Consider the following 23,992-nt stretch of genomic DNA (forward strand, 5'->3'; position numbering starts at 1 on the left):
AAGAAACAATACTGGAAGAATGCCTTTGCCTTATTAATGGTTCACGCTCAGAACTTTTTGGTCCAGTGATCAGAGGTTCTCCCCGAGAATCCCTCGGTGCCGGCTGGAGGTCCTGCAATCCCTCGGACCATTGAAGTTCAAGAGCAGCGTCCTACCTGGGTACCCAAAATCTATTACTAGAAAGCAGCAAAATAATTAACTTCCTAAAACTTAATGTTGGAGTTCTAGAAAGCAGGCATTCTTTACTGCAGTACTGAACGCACAGGGAATAGTTCTACTCAAATGTGTGTACCGAAAAGACACTCTTACTAGATATTTATGCCATGTTAACATACATAATCATTACATTTCAGCGAAGTACTTATCATTCTCCATTTCTCCCCCCCCCCCTTTTTTTTTTTTCTTTTTTTTTTATATTAATGTCTTTTGTACATGCATATTGGCACCTCTGGGCAGTTGTCGGGAGCCCTCAGGTGAAGGTTCATACTTTTCCTCATGGTGTCTGCTAGTTGACCTTTGCTCTTGTGCAGACGCAGTTCTGAAATCACGTATACCGTGTCCTCCAAGATTGCTTCGTTATACAAAAGCTGTTGTGGGAGATAATTGCCAAATATGCAAGGAATGTATTAATTGGTGTGGGTGGTGCACCCACTGCAGTCATCAGAGTACTTGTGTTCGCTGTAATTTTTTTCAGTGTTCCCTGTGTAATAGGATCATCCAGAGTGGGTCTCTTCTGCTTCCACGTCAGAGGTTGCTCCCTGAGAATGAGCGTGGTCACCTCTGGCATCGGATTCTGCGTTACGTTCTTTCAGCTCATGATATAGCTTCACATATTTTGCTGGTAACCATCGAGGGCCTGTTGAAAGAAGAACACACGCATACCCTCTTCCCCACGTTATTAGTTCTACAGGACCTGTCCATTGCGATTCTCCAAATTCTTTATACCATACCTTTGGTCGAACCACAAATGGAGGGACCATCCCGAATTGACGGTCAGCTGCTGTTGTAAATAATTGATCATCAGAACGATTTTAAAAAAGTAAGTACATATAATGCTTTGTCTAACTGTTCCTGTGGGGTAACACTGCCCATAGGATTCCCCCTTTTTTGTTTATTTAGCATAGCTTTGAGGGTCCCGTGGACACTTTCGACAATGGCTTGTGCAGTAGAAGAATGTGGTATACCTGTAACATGTTGTATACTCCAGTCCTGTAGGAAAACAGAAATTGTCCGTGAAACGTTCCTTTTCTCCCGTATGTGCCGTGGCTACCAGAAATCCTGAGAAAGTATCCACATTAACATGTACACAACGCAGTCGACCAAACATTGATATATATATGTGTAACATCACTTTGCCACAACTCATCAGCTCGTAAACCACGAGGGTTCCCTCCTGCACACGATGATACGGGTGTAATACATTGACAATCAGGGCATGCATGAACATTTTTTTGTGGCTTGCCCCTGGGGCAAAGCAAATTGTTTATGCAAGGAAGAGGCATTTTGATGAAAGAAGTCATGAGATAATCGGGCTTGCTTGAAACTGTGTGGCAGTACTGCTGCCATTGTCAATTTATCTGCTACAGCTTTTTCTTCAGTTATTGGTTTTGGTAGAGTAGTATGTGACTATATATGCATTATAAAATATAAACGTACACGATTTTCTAATTTCAATAGCAAGGAAAAAAAATTGTTTGTTATTGACTTCTCTTATCATTGCATCTACAATGTGTTAAACAATACTCACAACATATGCAGAATCTGCGACAGCATTGAGTGGTTCAGTCGAAAACAATTCAAAGACGTGCAAGGCCACTGATAGCTTAACAATTTGTGTGGATCCTTCAACGACTAAAATAGATGATTGCTAATCTGATGAATGTGTTTGTTTCCACACAACTACAGCTTTATGCATTTTTTCCTTGATCCGTCCAGAAACACTGTTCGTGCTCCTTTAATAGGAACAGGAACACATCGGTGTTTTGGCTGCAATGAAATTTGAGAGAGGGAATGTAACAGCTTATGTTGTGGAAGGGTATAACGTATGTCATTGAAATAATCAGCTAGAGCGGCTTGCAGCAATAAGGATTCACTGTTTAATACCACAAAGTCATCTTTAGCCAGCAGCAGGCAAACAGTATCAACTTGCTGACAGTGATTCCAACCTCGTGCTATTAAGGACACTATCATGTCTACCTTTGTGGTCAATGTTTTCATGGGACTATGAGACAAAAAGATCTATTCCAGAGTCTTCAACTCCTGCGTGTTAACACACCACTGATCGAAATGAGGATAAGGCTGGAAAACAAAACCCTCATAAATTATATACAAATTTGTTGGCAATTCGACATTAATTCTGAAGGTAAAGGCAATTGCAATTCTATCTGAAATCTTTTGTAAAACAGTTTTTGCTTTTGTCATTGATCTTCAGGAAAATAATAAATCTGAGTCCTTTTTGACAAAGTAAATAGAGGGGGCAAGTCTTCAGCTGTAAAGTCAATATTTTCACCTTTCAGCAGAGTGAATAACATCATCTAGATAGAGCATCTGAACCCTGGAAAGATAATAAAGTCCAGCTGTTTGTTCACAAGGAATTCTACTGCAGTAATTGAATTGTATACATTTTTTGTAACCAAGTCCTTGAATGTCAGAAAGATGGTTCTCACCGCGCCACTTCTGGGCTGGCGCGCTGGGATCGAGGGAATGGGGCAGGGGGAGGTGGGGTGGGGGTAAACCGTGCCGCCGGTTGCCTGGGGGGGGGCCATGTGCCCCACCAGGTGTAAGGTTTGCTGACCCGTTCGATGCGGTGACTGCTGGCACGGTGGCTGTACAGCGTCTGAGGGACTGTGCAGTTTTATGTTGGAATTCACCTCATTTTGATCTCAGGTCGGGTATGCCAATTGCTGTAGAGAGACCCTGTCGTACACTTTCGGGATGCCAGATTTTTGCACCCCACTTCCCATTTCTCTGGATTCAAAGGATCGTCAGGTTTTGGCAGATTTACTTCCTGCATTTCTCATGTTCGGTAGGAATTTCGTCATATGCAGGGTTAAATTTCAACAGACTGCTGCTCTGTCCTTGCTTTTGGGATAACAGTGGAGGAGTAGCAGCTGCTTCTAAGACAGTCTCTGTAAGTTTTAGAGCATTTAAAGCTGTATGCGCTGATTCCCAAGTAATGATTTTCTCAGGGATTTTAAACTGCAAGACTGTTCTTTCAAACTTCACTGTAAAAATTTTTTGATGGAGCTTTCGCTCCTTTCTAGGTGACTATCCCATCCTCCAGCGAGCCGGGGGGGGGGGGAAACAGACCTGATTCCTGCTCAGGGTCTGTTGGACCCAGCCCCTGCTCACGGCTTTCTTCAGGTGGTACATTTGCAACAAAAGGACTTTTCTGAATGACACTGGCCATCTTTTCCTCTGCTGTTATTTCATAATAAGGGTCCAGATGTCGCATTGCCTCATCTACCGCCCGTTGTATCCACGCTGATCCCCACAACAAGAACTGAGTAGGAGTTAGCAACAATCGCATTAAGCTCTGACAGTTATATGGGCACATTAAGTCAGCAGAATAAATCCAGGTAACAATTTGTCGAGTGGCCTCAGCTTTCACCCCATATTGAGATATGGTATTATGGGCCTGTTGTAAAATTTTCCAGTCATGTGGTTCCCATTTGCCTTGACCATTAACCTGTACCACAGGACAGACTAACGCCTGTGTACCTCCCATAGTGGTGGCAACGTTCCAGTGTCCATCTAGGATGGCATCCCTTATAACACCGCTCCAGCGGGCAGGTGTGATCGATGCTGGAGGCCCAGCTAAACATTTCGGAGAGGAAGCCTCATTTTCCCGGTGTGGGGGGGTTGGCAACGATTGACATATGCTGGAACTGCAAGCTCATGTCTTGAAGACGCTGCAAAACTGACTGCAACAGATCGCACGCTGTTTTTCCTTGCAATTCGCTCTGGCCGCCATCAGAGGGAGTCGGGAGTGGAGACGCCTCGCTGGAGGGCGGCAACGGAGGATAGAGAGGAGGGGCCGATGTTGCAAGCTGCACCCCAGGAGGGGCCGATGTTGTAAGCCGTGCCCCTTCTCCCGCGCCCTCTGGGGGTGGTACTAGCCGCAGAGGAGGGGCCGATGTTGCAGGACGCGCCCCAGGAGGGGCCGATGTTGTAAGCCGTGCCCCTTCTCCCTCCCCCTCTGGGGGTGGTACCAGCCGCTCCTCCCCTCTTCCGGAAGACAGTCGCACTTCCGCGCCCGACTCCTCCCCTCTCCCCGGGGGCGGTTGTACTACCGCATCCGGCTCACATTTCCACTTGATTTCTTTAGCAGTAACTTCCGGTGGACCACCCCCCTCTTTGCCCGGACCAGAATCACTCTCCGCACTCTCCCGAATCTCGGCAATTGTATTACAGGTGATCCCAGTCATCCCTCTAACGGCAGGTAGCCCGAAAACCCGTGCTAATGTCCCAGGCTTAGGCGCGTGATCTTTCCCGGGCTCCGGAGCTAGCATCTGAGCTGCAGCACACGCCACCTCTCGTTCAGCTTTCATGGCTTTTAAGGTGTGTAATACTGTTCGCCAGAGCTCGCGGACGCCTTTTATCTCCTTTTCTTCCTTTTCCTCCCCCGTTATTGTCCTTTCCCACATTGTCTCTCCTAACTCTTGCCATTCCGAGATGGAAAACAGTAGCGGGGTATCCGCAAAGTGACCCCATCGTTGTCCCAGTTTAATCAACTTCATGAGTTGCTTTGCTGTTGCGTCTATTCCTCTCTTAGAGAGAATACCGACGAGCAATGTTGTCGCAGCCTCTATCTCCATGCCTGCGACCACAGCCTCCACGTTAAAATTTAGCTGCGCCAGGCAGCCCCAGTGTGGCTTAATTAATTCCTGGGAGTCGGCCGTCCGTGTCTGCCCTGCGCCTCTGCGCACAGGCAGGACCCTCCCAGCCATTGTTCCCACGCCCCCCGTCTAGCTGCTCACCGCAGTGTCAGGGATTCCTGCAGGGAAAACCGTCCATCCTCTGCTACCAAATGTTGGTGTGAGTTACGGATCCGTTGTAACGATGTCACCCCAATATGAGTATAGATTGTTCACCTTTATTAGTCAGCAAAACAAGGTTTATATAGCAAAGCAATTACAGCATCTGATTGGTTAGACCCCTAACCATATATAGGCAAAACTACTGCAACTCGTTGTGATTAGAGCAGAGCTGCATCTCGATGCGGAAGCAGTGCTGTGGCAGGAAACGACAGCGTGGCAGGAAGTGACAGTACGGGAAGTGACAGTGCGGCAGGAAACGGCGACGTGACGGTCCCCCTGCTCCAGTGTCCCGAGCTCGTCGCTCTACCTTCCCAACAGGGTTCCGTGTTCGCCGCTCTCAAGGCTCACCTCCGGATTGGAACTTGGGTTGCTCAACAGCACCAAACTATGTCCCCTCTCGTCCAGCCAGGACTCCACAGAGACCAATCAGAGGAAATCTGTCCCGAATGGGGCAGAGTTTCCACTTCAGTATTGCAAAGTACATAAGCTTTGGATACCTTGCACACACATTACTGAGGGTGTTTATCCTGTTATTTTGTTTTAGCTTGTAACTCCTTGGGTAGCTGAGCTTACACTGGATTGGACATATGGGTCAGCAGTGATGCTAAAACCTTTTTTGATGTGGATTGTGGATAAACCAAGTGCCCATCTCCTGTGATTCAGTAACAACTGCTCCATGTCAGTTGAATTTTCTTGCTTTTTAATCTCTATAAATGTGAAGGCAGTGTCTGGCTCCTACACTTTCAAAGAGCATTTCAGAGCTGAAGTTGGTGTGACTTTGCAAGAAACTTAAATTGGGGACATGTACAACCTGCAAATGTAGTAGCCTTTTGTTTGATAAGTTTGAGTTATGCAAATAACATTACTTACATAAGCACTAAGATGGTTGGTATCAGGGCAAGCAATAAGAAAGGCAGAGTGGAGGCATTATCTTAGGTGCTCAGTTCTCTGCAGTAATTCTGGTGTATTTACAAACTCTTTACAGTCTCTGTCAGGTAGGCATTCATACTCAGTGCTATTCAATACTTGAACTAGAAAATGGTGAGCTTTGAAGGATTTTGTTCTATACTGGTTGTTTTTTCCCCCCAAATAAGTACCAAGTAATGCATAATCACTTTCATTCCTACATTAATCAATTGGCATGATACTCAAGTGCAGAAGGCAAAAATTAATTGCTTGAGCATAGATGTAAAGCTTTTGTGTGGTCTGCAGCGATTGGGCACATCTTCAGAATCTTGAATCTGCTACTTTTTTCTTTACCTGTTCTGTGTTCTTTGACTAATTCCTCTACTCTTCTGGAGTCAACCTTAGTATGTTTGTAAATTTGTTTTATACAACGTGTTTGTCAGTCATGCACAGACACTTGCTTCTGTCAATGTAATGGATGCCCTCACTCTGACTGAGTGAACAGTACTTTGGTTCAGGCATCGCCAACAAGTAGGCCTGACTGATATCAGCCCTGCTGTGCAAACCTTGTAAATTGTACTAGGCCGTATCTTCTCAGGAACTAAGGAATCTAGGCCACATCTTATCAGGAGCTAAGAGTACCAGCTTGAGTTGGGACTAGGTAAAACTACAACTGCTACAGCTGCACAGTTGCACATACGCCAAAGAGGGGTTTGACTACAAGTCCATCACTTCACACTATAAATATCTGTAGCCCCCTCAAGCCCGTTGAGCTCTCCTGTATGGCATCAGGCTGCACAGCAATGATCTCCCCCTTGAGCAGGGATGCCTCTCAAGGTTACTCCTTGAGGTTTAGAGACCCCTTACCTGGCATCTGATATCTATAACGAGGTACGCAACATTTTACATTAGGCCTAAAGGTATATTGTACGCTAGCGACATTTATATATCCAGCTATAGCTCAATTATTAGAAATGTAGTAAGTAGCAGAGCGTTTCATGGCTGTCTAATCACCATCTAAATTATTGTTTAAATCATCATTTAATTCATTGTCAAATCATTGTCATATCACTGTTTAATTACCATTTAATTATTGCTTAATTGTCATTTGATTGCCATTTAATTTTCATTCAATCATCAATTAATTATCATTTGATCATCGTTTAATCATTAATAAAACCCTGTTAGTTAACCCCACAACGATGACTTCTCTCAATAATTCACCTGTGACAAAAATTGACGTAGTCGTCAGGATGGTAGATTCAATCACTGACTATTTACAGAGGCACGGACTTAACCGTTCACCTAAATTTTTGGATGATTTGGCAAGTGAAAAGTGGGATAATTGGAATAAGATAAAAGAACAGTTAAACCTCATAAGACGGAAACTGAAAGAGAAGAGAATAACGATGTTCTGGTTTTGGCTACCGCCGGCAACAAAAGCGCCACGCGGCCGCCCCTCCCCCCGCCGCGGTGCGGAGGAGAATGGAAAGAAACAGGCAGAAAACTGGTGGGTCGGGATAAGGGCAGTTTAACAGAACAGCAAACAAAAGGGAACAGGAACAACAACGATACAGAAAAGGGGAATATACAAAACAAACCAGCAGAACAGAACCGCTCTCTCGGACCGAACCACCGCTGTGCCCTCCCGAGCCGCGAGTGAGTTCCCGCTGCGCTGCCCCCCCCACCGGAACCCAGCATGACGGCACATGGTATGGAATACCTGGCTCTGTTTGGCCAGGTTGGGGTTGGGCCAGCCCACCCGGCTGTGCCCCTTCCTGGATTCCAGTGAAAATTAACCCTGTCCTGGCCGAACCCAGGACATTATCCACCCCTTATTCCATACCATCTACGTCATGCCCAGGTCCCCCATTGTCCAGTTGATCACCACCACTTCTCCTGTCTCCAGATATCATTCCCTTAGTCTATGGATCATCACTCTAAAGTGTCCATTCAGTTCATTTAATCCATGACTTCAGGCTCCATCTGTCGTTATGGTCTTCCCTGGCAGGAGAGGTGATGTGTGGTGATGGGCGGTCACTTGTTGCATCTGGAGCTCACGGCTGATGTATCTGGTGCGGTCTGTGCCCACAGTCTGCAGGAGATGTTGATCTTGATGAAGTAGCTGGGTGCCAGTTGTTGAAAACCAGGTCCAGTCCCATCATCGCTGTGCTCTGCTAGGTGTTCATCAAAAAGCCCATCCTTCTTTAATCTGGACGATTCTTACTATGCTACTACTGGTATAACGTATAACAATTATAACAGTGATAACAGACAGTGACAGGGTTATTTAACAACTAACTTTATACAATTTATTTATGGACTATTCTCACCCAAAATCAAATCCCCATGAGGTACACATCGGACTTCCCCCATCCTTCTGCATTACCCGCCAGGTACACCCAGGTCCTTGAGCAAAAGCAATCCCGCGGACGGGCTTGCCTTTGCCCGAGGCAGGACTAACCCAGACTGTCTTCCCTAAGATGTTCCGCATGTGCACTACAGGGACTTTATCCCCTTCTACGGGGCGCTGAGGTTTTGACTGGGCAGGACCAGCCCGGTTGGTGGATCCTCTGGTGTTAAGCAACCAGGTGGCCTTTGCTAAATGAGTATCCCAATTTTTGAAAGTCCCACCCCCCATTGCCCTCAAAGTGGTTTTTAGCAGCCCATTGTACCTTTCAATTTTTCCAGAGGCTGGTGCATGGTAGGGGATGCGATACACCCACTCGATACCATGTTCTTTGGCCCAGGTGTCTATGAGGCTGTTACGAAAGTGAGTCCCGTTGTCCGACTCAATTCTTTCGGGAGTGCCATGTCACCACAGGACTTGTTTTTCAAGGCCCAGGATGGTATTCCGTGCGGTGGCATGGGGCACAGGGTAGGTTTCCAGCCATCCGGTGGTGGCCTCCACCACTGTGAGCACATAGCGCTTGCCTTGGCGGGTTTGTGGCAGTGCGATGTAGTCAATCTGCCAAGCCTCCCCATATTTATATTTTAGGCATCGTCCTCCATACCACTGAGGCTTTACCCGCTTGGCTTGCTTGATTGCAGCGCATGTTTCACATTCATGGATAACCTGTGCGATGGTGTCCATGGTCAAGTCCACCCCTCGGTCACGAGCCCATCGGTATGTCGCGTCTCTTCCTTGGTGGCCCGAGGTGTCATGGGCCCACCGAGCTATAAAGAGTTCACCCTTATGTTGCCAGTCCAGATCCACCTGAGCCACTTCAATCTTGGCAGCCTGATCCACCTGGTGGTTGTTTTGATGTTCTTCAGTGGCCTGACTCTTAGGGACGTGGGCGTCCACGTGACGGACTTTTACAACCAACTGCTCCAGCCGGGCAGCAATATCTTGCCACAATGGGGCAGCCGAGATAGGTTTACCTCTGCGCTGCCAGTTGTTCTTCTTCCATTGCTGCAGCCACCCCCACAAGGCATTGGCCACCATCCAAGGGTCGGTGTAAAGACAGAGCACTGGCCACTTCTCTCGACTGGCAATGTCTAAAGCCAGCTCGATGGCTTTCACCTCTGCAAACTGGCTGGACTCACCTTCTCCCTCGGCAGTTTCCGCAACTTGTCGTGTAGGGCTCCATACAGCAGCCTTCCACCTCCGCTGCTTCCCCACAATGCAACAGGACCCATCCGTGAACAGGGCATACTGCTTCTTATCTTCTGGCAGCTGGTTATACAGTGGGGCCTCTTCAGCAAATGTCACCTCCTCCTCTGGCGATGCTCCAAAATCTTTGCCTTCTGGCCAGTCCATGATTACCTCCAGAATTCCTGGGCGACTGCGGTTTCCCATTCGGGCGCGCTGGGTGATCAGCGCGACCCACTTACTCCACGTAGCATTTGTGGCATGATGCGTAGAGGGGACCCTCTCTTTGAACATCCAGCCCAGGACCGGCAATCGTGGTGCTAGGAGGAGCTGTGCTTCAGTGCCGACCACTTCTGAAGCAGCTCGAACGCCTTCATATGCTGCCAGAATCTCTTTGTCAGTGGGAGCATAGCGGGCCTCCGATCCTTTGTATCCCCGGCTCCAAAACCCCAGGGGTCGACCTCGAGTCTCCCCTGGTGCTTTCTGCCAGAGACTCCAGGTTGGGCCATTCTCCCCGGCTGCGGTGTAGAGCACGTTTTTAACATCTTGCCCTGACCGGACTGGACCAAGGGCTACGGCATGGACTATCTCCCATTTAATTTGTTCAAATGCCTGTCGTTGCTCAGGGCCCCATTCAAAATCATTCTTCTTCCGGGTCACGTGGTACAGAGGACTTACAATCTGGCTGTAATTTTGGATGTGCATCCTCCAAAAACCCACAACACGCAGGAAGGCCTGTGCTTCCTTTTTGCTGGTTGGTGGGGACATAGCTGCTATTTTGTTGTGATTCGAAGATCCGGTAAGAAAAACCTAACAGTACAATGTATACTGTTAAGCAGGTATTCTTTATTGCGGCGCCGGGCACACGGGGGATTTCTCCTCCAAGCGTGCGCGCCAGACACCCTGTTGCTTCAGGTTAAATACAATCACACAGGTAATTATTCATTATATTTCTAGGAACTAATTAGCATATGTAAATATCTTTCACGCATGTCTGTTAGTATCTTTGGGTGGTCTTCGGGGGTCCCAAGATGAAGGCCCATCCTCTTCATCACGCTGTTCACTGATTGACATTTGTTTCTGCGCAAACTCAGTTCTAGCATCACGTATATCATGTCCTTCAGGTTGTTTTGCTCCAGTCTTGTTGCTCTCTTGGTGCCTCCTTATCTCTGTAGCTTAGCGCATTTGCCCTCCCAAGGCTGAGCTGTCTGGAGTAGAGTTATTTAGGAGTCTCTTTTATCCCACAATTATCCCAATTATTTGCTGAGAATCAAGACCACTTTTGTTTCACTTAATTATTTTGTCTAACGACTAAGTGATAGCTTGTGCCCATGTCCTTCCACTACATTCCTTAATGAGAAAACAAGGATTAGTGTAACAGTTATATTGTTAGATCACTATGCATGCAGAAATACAAGTTACAGTACTAAAGACTACTAAAAACTAGAAAATATTAAGGCTTTTTATTATAGTTTCACATTTCTTACAATCCCCTCTATCAGTTGAGGACATCCATTGGGATTTGACGGCGCCCATCCTGCCATTTTATTCCCAAAAACTGGATCTCTTGCACAGGTCCCTTGACTTTACTTCGCTTAATGGCGAAACCGGCTGTCAGAAGGATCTGAACTATTTTCTCCCCTTTCTCAAAAACTTCCTCCACTGTGTCACCCCATACAATGATGTCATCGATGTACTGCAGATGTTCTGGAGCTTCACCCTTTTCCAGTGCAGTCTGGATTAGTCCATGGCAAATGGTGGGACTGTGTTTCCACCCCTGGGGCAGTCGATTCCAGGTGTACTGGATGCCCCTCCAGGTGAAAGCAAAGTGCAGCCTGCACTCTGCTGCCAAAGGGATGGAGAAGAATGCATTAGCGATGTCAATTGTAGCGTACCCCTTGTCTGCCTTTGACTCCAGCTGATGTTGAAGTTCTAGCATGTCTGGCACTGCAGCAATCAGTGGTGGTGTGATTTCATTCAGGCCACGGTTGCCTACTGTCAGTCTCCACTCTCCAGTAGATTTTCTCACTGGCCATATGGGACTATTAAAGGGTGAGCGAGTTTTGCTGATCACTCCTTGACTCTCCAGCTGGCGGATCAGCTGATGAATGGGGATAAGGGAGTCTCAGTTGGTACGATACTGTCGCCGGTGCACCGTTGTGGTTGTGATTGGCACCTGTTGTTCTTCAACCCCCTGCAACCCCACAACAGAAGGATCCTCCGAGAGACCAGGCAAAATGGACAGCTGTTTAGTTTCTTCCTTCTCCAAAGCAGCTATGCCAAAAGCCCACCGATACCCCTTTGGGTCCTTGAAATACCCTCTCCTAAGATAGTCTATACCAAGGATGCACGGAGCCTCGGGGCCAGTTACAATGGGGTGCTTCTGCCACTCCTGCCCAGTGAGGCTCACTTCAGCCTCCAATACACTCAGCTCTTGGGACCCTCCTGTCACTCCAGAAATACAAATGGACTCTGACCCTTTGAAATCTGATGGCATTAAAGTACACTGTGCACCAGTGTCCACTAGAGCTTTATACTCTTGTGGATCTGACGTGCCAGGCCACCGAATCCACACCGGCCAATAAACACGGTTGTCCCTTTCCTCCACCTGGCTGGAGGCAGGACCCCTCTAATCCTGGTCAGAGAAATTGCTGCTCACCTGCTGTAAAAATGACTTGGAGGTCCCCTCCAGAGGATCGGAATCAAGATCAAACTGTCTACCTGGTCTGGAGAGCTGGCTGCTGGAAACTGGAATGGCATTTTTCCTAACAGAATCGCTTTTGTGATTGTTTTACCTTGCAACTCACGTACTCGTGCCTCTAGACTTGAGGTGGGTTTTCCATCCCACTTCCTCATGTCCTCTCCGTGGTCACGCAGGTAGAACCACAGGGTGCCCCGTGGTGTGTAGCCTCTGTACTCTCTCTCCTGAGCAGAGAAATGCTTGCCCCTAATAGCTGAGATGTCTTCGCTCAAGGACCTGCGTGTACTTGGTGGGTAATGCGGAAGTGTGGGGAGACCCAGTGTATGCCCCAAGGAGATTTAACCTTGGGGGAAAAATAATCTGTGATGTGAGTTCTATGTTGTAGGAAGTAATGCAGCAGTAACTACCTGAACCAATGAAGAGTGAGTTTCATTACAAACCAGACGAGTGCAATGATGACCCAAACCAAGCCAGTGTTGGTGCCCAACAATCGCACATACTGCTTCTCCTGTCCTGAGCACCTGTCTTGACAGACGAGGCCCAAGTCATAGCCTGTTTCTGTGAACATCTGGAGAAGTGGAAGAAGCCCATGGAATGGGAGAATAATATCTATCTGTTAAATGATATGGGATAGTAGTCAGCGAGAATGTAGAAATCTGAATGTTGGGTATAAAGATGGTTTAAGTATGTAGTTAAAGTTGTAAGTGTTGTTAAGAAGGGATTTCAGTAATGAGAATTAAATATAATGGGATGATTAGAAGATATGTATTAAATTATATGGGACCTGACATGCAGAAACAAACTTCACAACTCAGAGTTATAAAGCAGGTATGTTTATTGCGGCGCCAGGTGCAAGGGGGATCGCTCCTCCTAACTTGCACACCGAGTCACAAAGCATGAACCTATTTATTACAAAGCTTATCTAGTAGGCTGGACTATTGTAATTATTTCTAGGAATTCATTATCATACTCCACCCCCCCTTTAGCACTTGCGCAGTGTCGTCTGGCGGTCGTCTGTGGGGGTCTTCTGGATGAAGGCTCGTAGTCTTCCTCGCTGTGTGCTTTCACCTTTGACTCAAAAATTCCCGAGTTGTCTGTGTTGGCTGAGTCCCAAACCATAGAACCAGTTTCAGCTAGAGAGTTGCTTCTTACAGACAACACAGTTCTGGTTATCAGTCCTTGTTTCTCTTCGTTTGTCTCCAAGTAGTCCTTGTTAGCTACATTTGAGCTCACAGCAGTCTTTGTTAGCAAGGTTACAAAGAACAGAACTAAACTAAATAACAGTGTTTAACTCTTACCTTAACATAGATGCAAAGTTATATAACAAAATTAAACTAAAGCTATAGCAAAATGGAACTAATCATCAATTTCCCACATCAGACCTGAGTATGATGCAAACGGTATAGAACAAGGGGTGGAGATTGTACTGGGTCTGGCTGGAATGGAGTTAATTTTCCCGATCGCAGCCCTCACAGTGCTGTGCTTTGCACTTGTAGCTAGAAGGGTGTTGGTAACACACCAATGTTTTGGCTACTGCTGAGCAGTGCTCCCACAGCATGGAGGCTCTCTCTCCAACCACCCCCAAACTCCAGAAAGCTGGGGGTGGGCAAGATGTTTGGAGGAGACAGAGCCAGGACAGCTGACTCAAAGTGACCAGTGGGATATTCCATACCATATGATGTCTGCTCAGCAATAAAGGCTGGGAGAGAGGAGGAGGAAGTGGGGGGTATTTGTTATTTATGACATTTGTCTTCTGGAGCAACAGCTATGTGTACTGAAGCCCTACTTCCTGGGAAGTGGCTGGGCATCATCTGCTGATGGGAAGCAGAGACTAAATCTTTTGTTTTCCTTTGCTTCCACACATGGCCTTTGCTTTTGCTTTATTAAACTGCCTTTATCTCGACCCACGAGGGGTTTTTTACTGTCTTATTTTCCTCCCCCCTGTCCTGCTGAGGATGGGAGTGATAGAGCGGCTTGGTGGGCACCTGGTGTCCAGCCAACATCAACCCACCACAGGTGCAGAATGTACTACAGTTACCATATTGATTAACACAAATAAAAGAAGTGAGAGCCTCCACCCTGTGCATTGGGCTTGTCAAGCTGTAAACCAGATCTGGTTAATGTTGGCGATGATTGCTCCTGTGAGAAGGATGAATATTCCTCTGATGATCAATCTGATCTCCAAGGGAGGCATTCTGATGTCATTCCCCATACCATTCCTGGAAAGAGAGTAAATAACACAAGTCTCGGCAGGGTGACTCTGGACTGGTTATCTCTTTTAGTTATTACCTAGGCTATATCCATCTAGCACTAATGTGATGTTTAGCTCTGCTGAGCTATAGTGGGTGAATGCTTATAGCCCTGAGGAAGTCTGTTAAAAATAAATTGTATCCCATCCCAGGTAAAAGCAAATTTTCTTTTATCCTCCTCCTACAGTGGCACCATAAAGAACATATCTTTTACACCCAGTACTGCCATCCAGGGGTGAGAAGCAGCTTGAAGGGGGTGGCGGCCATAAAAGGAGCAGTGTTTGCATTTAACTTTCTATAGTCTATGGTTAGGTGCCACCTCCCATCTGGGTTTTTAACTGGCCATGCTGGACAGTTGTATGGGGATTGCGTTTGAGAGATAGTGTATCTTTCTTCTAAGTCAGTCAGCTATAACTTCCACAGTACCCATCGGGGCAGTAGCAGAGATAGGATCCTGAGGGACATTATTTTTGAGTCAGGCAGTGTAGGTGCAGCTCACAGCAAGAAAACTATGCCAGTTAACTGACGCCCATAGGCAGCTTCTAATTTTCTCTCAGCTAACCAAGGGTGGCCAAAAGACCAAACACTACTGTCCAGCAATTTCCAAATTCGTCCTTGTAATACATCAAAGCCTAAAACATTTTCCTTCCCTGAAACTACTAATTGGTGCCTTGGTATCCTTGTCTCCCTTGGCAATAACAAGTTTACTTTAGCTATGGGGCATATTTCGCTTTTTCTGGTAAATCCAGTTATTTTAACCCTTTGTCAGCCAGGCTTAATGTTAATTCTTTGAGCATTCAAATTTGAAATTATTGAAATTTGAGTTCCTTTGTCAATTAAAAATTTTATTAGTTGTCTTTGGGGGCCGATTGGAACATAAATGTGAGGACCGTCTGTGTTATCCCATTGATAAGCTTCCATAAGGGGGTTTATGAGATGGGGGAAAGTGTCAGGGGTTCTGGGGAGTCTGTCTTACTTACCGGATCCATCTGCTGTCTGTATCAGCTCAGGATCGCCCTGCTGGTGTTGGTTCATCCCACCCCATTTCTCAACTATGATTTACAATGCTATGCATCAAGTCTACCCAGGTCGGGATGTGTCCTGACCCTCCTGATCATTCTGTTCTATGTTTTGTCTTATTTCATCCCTTTTTGCAATGAGGTAGGATTTTAAAACAGCAGGGCTCCCCTTATCAGTGGTCTCATGGCTTGGGGCTCAATGGGGCAGAGATAGAGTAATCACCACGTGCACCCCTGTTGTTCATAGCCTGTTGTTCAGGCTGCTTTTGTAACATCAGTAGAAAGTTCACTGTATCCTGAGGGTTTATGCCCCCTGCCAATACACTACTCAGTGTGTAATATAGGGGCTGGTCCCTCATTCAAGAACACTCCTGGTCCCCAAAAGCCATCTGTTTCACCTTGATCTAACATAATAGGACCTCCTCCAGTTAAGGAGACACTCCACAGATATTCAGTCTCATTTTCACCAGGCTTCCACCCGTATTTTTTGTGCAGATTGGCCAGTTGAAGGGACCCCCATAGAATGGTCTTTCTGGTATTTATCCGGTTTCCCCCTTGAGGCTCAGCAGATACCTCAGTTTTAACAGTAGGGGATACCTTAAATTCATATAATTCAATCTCATTACTAAATTCTTGGTCGGGGTCCTCCCAAATATCTCCATCCCAATATCACAGGGAAATGATTAGCTTACAAATTTTTAGAGGATCTGGGGGGTTGGGGGCCCAAATTATCATGAGTTCTAGTTTATCCTCTACCTTCCTGCGTTTTTCTTTTTCCTCCCCCCGTTTTTTCTGCAATTGTTCTATTTGCAGAGAAACAACATTTCTTGTCAATTTCTTTGTTCAGCCTCATCTTGTAACATTCACATTTCCTTTTCTTTATATTTCTTATACTGACATGTTGCTTCTAAATAATTTTTCAACATCTTGTGTATCGTTTGTCCTGGGTTCGGCCAGGACAGGGTTAATTTTCACTGGAATCCAGGAAGGGGCACAGCCGGGTGGGCTGGCCCAACCCCAACCTCACCAAACAGAGCCGGGTATTCCATACCATGTGCCATCATGCTGGGTTCCGGTGGGGGGGGCGGCGCAGCGGGAACTCACTCGTGGCTCGGGAGGGCACAGCGGTGGTTCGGTCCGAGAGAGCGGTTCTGTTCTGCTGGTTTGTTTTGTATATTCCCCTTTTCTGTATCGTTGTTGTTCCTGTTCCCTTTTGTTTGCTGTTCTGTTAAACTGCCCTTATCCCGACCCACCAGTTTTCTGCCTGTTTCTTTCCATTCTCCTCCACACCCCGGCGGGGGGAGGGGCGGCCGCGTAGCGCTTTTGTTGCCGGCGGCAGCCAAAACCAGAACATTAAATTTGGCGCCCAAGCGTGGGGCGGGGATAATGGCAGGGCTGAGCAGTGGGTGTTAAAACAGCTTTCTTAGGTTTTGTTATAATTTGTTGTACATATTTACTGTGTTAGTTAAACAGTCGCTGGTAAAAATGTTTTTGTTTTTGATCACATGGTTGTGGTTTTTGAATCCATACTTGCTGTACTTGTTCCCTGTGGAAATGTTCATTACCTCGGGGAAAAGGATCAGGATTATGATTTTACTGTACTGTACGATATCGACTTATGACATGATAGCATCACTGTGCATGAAATTAGGCTTGTATCTGCATGCGGCACTGTGGTCATTTCCGAACCTCGGGTACTATGTCTTACAATTTGTTAATAATCAAACCCAATCTGTGGGGAAAACCAGAGGGGATACCTTCCCCCACTCTTTTGCCCCCCCTCTTTCCCTCAGGCTAGTCCTAACTGCTTTTGAGAATTTCGAGTACCCGTGGGATGCTCAGGCCAGCTCGCTCCTATTGTTATGCCTCCTGAATGGGTTTTGGGTCTTGTTTAGGGTTAAACAAGTAGTTAAGAACATTGTGCAGAGACCTGCCCCGGGGCTGCATAGCTGTGAGTGGCTGGGTGTGTGGGACAGCATGGGCAGATGTCTAGGGCAGTGGGCACCCCCGGTGTGTTTTAAACTCACCCCTGAACAAATACATAATCCGGACAATCTAGTAAAATATCTGAAAAAAGTGTGCTGCCACCCTGGGAACTCCAGAGAGACACAAATCACCGCAATGTGCTGGGGTCTGGCCCACGCCTACCGAGCCCTGTTCAACCTGATTCAGTGCTCTAAAGGGAAAGGGGGGGGGAACGAAGTGGCAGGCACTGCGACTGGCGCTGCCCCCCCAGCCGGCCCTGCAGTCCCTCCAGCCCAGCAGGCAGTCACAGCCCCCCCGACCGGCACCACCGCTGCCACTGTCACTGTCGTTGTCCCGGCTTCCCCGGCGGGCACGGCAGCTGCTGCAGCCCCAGCTCCAGCAGCAGGCAATGCGGCTGAGCCCAATGACCAACCTGTGCAGGTAGCAGTCGCCCCTGTAAAACTAAAGAAAGTTGCAAAGAAATCAGATCGCTCCAGGAGGGATGACAATGAGCCAGGGTCATCGTGTGAGACAGAGACAGAGATCATCACCTGGTCCCTGTCCCTGAGCGAGCTGCGAGACATGCGGAAAGATTTCAGCCGCCACCCAGGTGAACACATTGCTACCTGGCTGCTGAGGTGCTGGGATAATGGGGCCAGCAGCTTGGAATTAGAGGGCAAGGAAGCCAAGCAGCTGGGATCCCTGGCCAGGGAAGGGGGCATTGACAGGCCATTGGGAAAAAGGAACAAGTCCTCAGCCTCTGGAGGCGACTTCTGTCAGGCGTGAGGGAGAGGTACCCCTTCGGTGACGATTTTGTATGCTGTCCTGGCAAGTGGACCAATATGGAGAGGGGTATTCAGTACTTGAGGGAATTAGCTGTGCGGGAGCTGGTTTACTATGAACCAGACGATGAGCAGTTACCCACAGACCCAGATGAAGTCCAGTGCATAGCATCTATGTGGAGGAAGTTTGTGCGGAGTGCACCATCCTCATATGCCAACTCACTGGCAATAGCAGACTGGAAAGGTGAGGAGGCACCAACAGTGGATGAGGTGGCTGTCAGACTCCGGCAATATGAGGAAAGTGTCTCTTCCTCCCTTGTCTCAGCTGTGAATAAATTGTCCCGGCAGTTCCAGCAATTCAAAGAGGATATGTCCTACTCCCCACCTGTACGGGCCAGCATCTCAGCTATTAGGGGCAAGCATTTCTCTGCTCAAGAGAGAGAGTAAAGAGGCTATACACCACGGGGCACCCTGTGGTTTTACCTGCGTGACCACGGAGAGGACATGAGGAAGTGGGATGCAAAAACCTACCTCAAGTCTAGAGGCACGAGTGCGTGAGTTGCAAGGTAAAACAATCACAAAAGCGATTCTGTTAGGAAAAATGCCATTCCAGTTTCCAGCAGCCAGCTCTCCAGACCAGGTAGACAGTTTGATCTTGATTCCGATCCTCTGGAGGGGACCTCCAAGTCATTTTTACAGCAGGTGAGCAGCAATTTCTCTGACCAGGATTAGAGGGGCCCTGCCTCCAGCCAGGTGGAGGAAAGGGACAACCGTGTTTATTGGCCGGTGTGGATTCAGTGGCCTGGCACGTCAGATCCACAAGAGTATAAAGCTCTAGTGGACACTGGTGCACAGTGTACTTTAATGCCATCAGATTTCAAAGGGTCAGAGTCCATTTGTATTTCTGGAGTGACAGGAGGGTCCCAAGAGCTGAGTGTATTGGAGGCTGAAGTGAGCCTCACTGGGCAGGAGTGGCAGAAGCACCCCATTGTAACTGGCCCCGAGGCTCCGTGCATCCTTGGTATAGACTATCTTAGGAGAGGGTATTTCAAGGACCCAAAGGGGTATCGGTGGGCTTTTGGCATAGCTGCTTTGGAGAAGGAAGAAACTAAACAGCTGTCCATTTTGCCTGGTCTCTCGGAGGATCCTTCTGTTGTGGGGTTGCAGGGGGTTGAAGAACAACAGGTGCCAATCACAACCACAACGGTGCACCGGCGACAGTATCGTACCAACTGAGACTCCCTTATCCCCATTCATCAGCTGATCCGCCAGCTGGAGAGTCAAGGAGTGATCAGCAAAACTCGCTCACCCTTTAATAGTCCCATATGGCCAGTGAGAAAATCTACTGGAGAGTGGAGACTGACAGTAGGCAACCGTGGCCTGAATGAAGTCACACCACCACTGATTGCTGCAGTGCCAGACATGCTAGAACTTCAACATCAGCTGGAGTCAAAGGCAGACAAGGGGTACGCTACAATTGACATCGCTAATGCATTCTTCTCCATCCCTTTGGCAGCAGAGTGCAGGCTGCACTTTGCTTTCACCTGGAGGGGCATCCAGTACACCTGGAATCGACTGCCCCAGGGGTGGAAACACAGTCCCACCATTTGCCATGGACTAATCCAGACTGCACTGGAAAAGGGTGAAGCTCCAGAACATCTGCAGTACATCGATGACATCATTGTATGGGGTGACACAGTGGAGGAAGTTTTTGAGAAAGGGGAGAAAATAGTTCAGATCCTTCTGAAAGCCGGTTTCGCCATTAAGCGAAGTAAAGTCAAGGGACCTGTGCAAGAGATCTAGTTTTTGGGAATAAAATGGCAGGATGGGCGCCGTCAAATCCCAATGGATGTCATCAACAAAATAGCAGCTATGTCCCCACCAACCAGCAAAAAGGAAGCACAGGCCTTCCTGGGTGTTGTGGGTTTTTGGAGGATGCACATCCCAAATTGCAGCCAGATTGTAAGTCCTCTGTACCACGTGACCCGGAAGAAGAATGATTTTGAATGGGGCCCTGAGCAACGACAGGCATTTGAACAAATTAAATGGGAGATAGTTCATGCCGTAGCCCTTGGTCCAGTCCGGTCAGGGCAAGATGTTAAAAACGTGCTCTACACCGCAGCCGGGGAGAATGGCCCAACCTAGAGTCTCTGGCAGAAAGCACCAGGGGAGGCTCGAGGTCGACCCCTGGGGTTTTGGAGCCGGGGATACAAAGGACCGGAGGCCCGCTATACTCCCACTGACAAAGAGATTCTGGCAGCATATGAAGGCGTTCGAGCTGCTTCAGAAGTGGTCGGCACTGAAGCACAGCTCCTCCTAGCACCACGATTGCCGGTCCTGGGCTGGATGTTCAAAGAGAGGGTCCCCTCTACGCATCATGCCACAGATGCTACGTGGAGTAAGTGGGTCACGCTGATCACCCAGCGCGCCCGAATGGGAAACCGCAGTCGCCCAGGAATTCTGGAGGTAATCATGGACTGGCCAGAAGGCAAAGATTTTGGAGCATCGCCAGAGGAGGAGGTGACATTTGCTGAAGAGGCCCCACTGTATAACCAGCTGCCAGAAGATAAGAAGCAGTATGCCCTGTTCATGGATGGGTCCTGTTGCATTGTGGGGAAGCAGCGGAGGTGGAAGGCTGCTGTATGGAGCCCTACACGACAAGTTGCGGAAACTGCCGAGGGAGAAGGTGAGTCCAGCCAGTTTGCAGAGGTGAAAGCCATCGAGCTGGCTTTAGACATTGCCAGTCGAGAGAAGTGGCCAGTGCTCTGTCTTTACACCGACCCTTGGATGGTGGCCAATGCCTTGTGGGGGTGGCTGCAGCAATGGAAGAAGAACAACTGGCAGCGCAGAGGCAAACCTATCTCGGCTGCCCCATTGTGGCAAGATATTGCTGCCCGGCTAGAGCAGTGGGCTGTAAAAGTCCGTCACGTGGACGCCCACATCCCTAAGAGTCGGGCCACTGAAGAACATCAAAACAACCAGCAGGTGGATCAGGCTGCTAAGATTGAAGTGGCTCAGGTGGATCTGGACTGGCAACATAAGGGTGAACTGTTTATAGCTCGGTGGGCCCATGACACCTCGGGCCACCAAGGAAGAGACGCAACATACCGATGGGCTCGTGACCGAGGGGTGGACTTGACCATGGATACCATCGCACAGGTTATCCATGAATGTGAAACATGCGCTGCAATCAAGCAAGCCAAGCGGGTAAAGCCTCAGTGGTCTGGAGGACGATGGCTAAAATATAAATATGGGGAGGCTTGGCAGATTGACTACATCAGACTGCCACAAACCCACCAAGGCAAGCGCTATGTGCTCACAGTGGTGGAGGCCACCACCGGATGGCTGGAAACCTACCCTGTGCCCCATGCCACCACCCGGAATACCATCCTGGGCCTTGAAAAACAAGTCCTGTGGTGACATGGCACTCCCGAAAGAATTGAGTCGGACAACGGGACTCACTTTCGTAACAGCCTCATAGACACCTGGGCCAAAGAACACGGTATCAAGTGGGTGTATCACATCCCCTATCATGCACCTGCCTCTGGAAAAATTGAAAGGTACAATGGGCTGCTAAAAACCACTTTGAGGGCAATGGGGGGTGGAACTTTCAAAAATTGGGATACTCATTTAGCAAAGGCCACCTGGTTGGTTAACACCAGGGGATCCACCAACCGGGCTGGTCCTGCCCAGTCAAAACCTCAGCGCCCCGTAGAAGGGGATAAAGTCCCTGTAGTGCACATGCGGAACATCTTAGGGAAGACAGTTTGGGTTAGTCCTGCCTCGGGCAAAGGCAAGCCCGTCCGCGGGATTGCTTTTGCTCAAGGACCTGGGTGTACCTGGCGGGTAATGCAGAAGGATGGGGGAAGTCCGATGTGTACCTCATGGGGATTTGATTTTGGGTGAGAATAGTCCATAAATAAATTGTATAAAGTTAGTTGTTAAATAACCCTGTCACTGTCTGTTATCACTGTTATAATTGTTATACGTTATACCAGTAGTAGCATAGTAAGAATCGTCCAGATTAAAGAAGGATGGGCTTTTTGATGAACACCTAGCAGAGCACAGCGATGATGGGACTGGACCTGGTTTTCAACAACTGGCACCCAGCAACTTCATCAAGATCAACATCTCCTGCAGACTGTGAGCTCCAGATGCAGCAAGTGACCGCCCATCACCACACATCACCTCTCCTGCCAGGGAAGACCATAACGACAGATGGAGCCTGAAGTCATGGATTAAATGAACTGAATGGACACTTTAGAGTGATGATCCATAGACTAAGGGAATGATATCTGGAGACAGGAGAAGTGGTGGTGATCAACTGGACAATGGGGGACCTGGGCATGACGTAGATGGTATGGAATAAGGGGTGGATAATGTCCTGGGTTCGGCCAGGACAGGGTTAATTTTCACTGGAATCCAGGAAGGGGCACAGCCGGGTGGGCTGGCCCAACCCCAACCTGGCCAAACAGAGCCAGGTATTCCATACCATGTGCCGTCATGCTGGGTTCCGGTGGGGGGGCGCGGCACGGCTGGAACTCTCTCGCGGCTCGGGAGCGTGCGGCGCCGGTCCTGTTCGGGAGAGCGGCTCTGTGGCTCGTGCGGTTCGTGTTGTGTTTTTCTGCTTATCTGTATCGTTATTGTTCCTGTTCCCTTTGTTTGCTGTTCTGTTAAACTGCCCTTATCCCGACCCACCAGTTTCTGCCTGTTTCTTTCCATTGTCCTCCGCACCGCAGCGGGGGGAGGGGCGGCCGCGTGGCACTTTTGTTGCCAGCGGCAGCTGAAACCAAAACAGGATACAAGGAATTTTACTGCAGTAATTGAAGTATACACACTTTTTCCAACCAAGTCCTTGAATGTCAGGAAGATGGTTCTTGCCGCACCGCTTGTGGGTTAGGCCGGGCTGGGTTGGCGTGCTGGGATCGGGGGGGGGGGGGGGGGGGGCCAGGCCGTGCCACCAGTTGCCTGGGGGGGGGGGGGGGGGCCATGTGCCCAACCAGGTGTAAGGTTTGCTGACCCGTCCGATGGGGTGGCTGCTGGTGCGGCAGCTGTACTGCGTCTGAGGGACTGTGCAGTTTTATGCTGGAATTCACCTTGTTTTAATCTCAGGTTGGGTACGCCAATTGTTGTAGAGGGACCCTGTCGTACACTTTCGGGGTGCCAGATTTTGCACCCCACTTCCCATTTCTCTGGATTTAAAGGATCGTCAGGTTTTGGCAGATTTACCTCCCGCATTTCTTGTGTTGGGTTAGGAATTTCATCGTATGTGGGGTTAAATATTTCAAAAGACTGCGGCTCTGTCCTTGCTTTTGAGATAATGGTGAAGGAGTAGCAGCCGCTTGTAAGATAGTTTCTGCGGGTTTTAGAGCATTTGAAGCTGTATGCACTGATTTCCAAGTAATGATTTCCTCAGGTATTTTAAACTTCAACACTTTGTTCTTTCAGACTTCTCTGTAAAATCTTTTAATGGAGCTTTCATTCCTTTCAGCTGATCATGCTTTTGACAGCTCGAAAAACAGGGGCTAATTGTCGCTCCTCTTTGTTGCCGACCTGCACAGAGTCCCCGATTCTCTGCCACACATCCAAGTCGAACAACCGATCTGTCATTGCTATCAGCTTTCGTCGGTGGTACCACAATAATAGTCCCAATATCTCTCCTTCAGTTAACTTCACATTGGCTCGATCCGCCAATTCCGGCAGGCTTTTCTGCGCCGCCTTTCCAACACTGATACA

Source organism: Opisthocomus hoazin, chromosome W (assembly GCF_030867145.1).
Source record: "Opisthocomus hoazin isolate bOpiHoa1 chromosome W, bOpiHoa1.hap1, whole genome shotgun sequence".
In the NCBI taxonomy this organism is placed as follows: Eukaryota; Metazoa; Chordata; class Aves; order Opisthocomiformes; family Opisthocomidae; genus Opisthocomus; species Opisthocomus hoazin.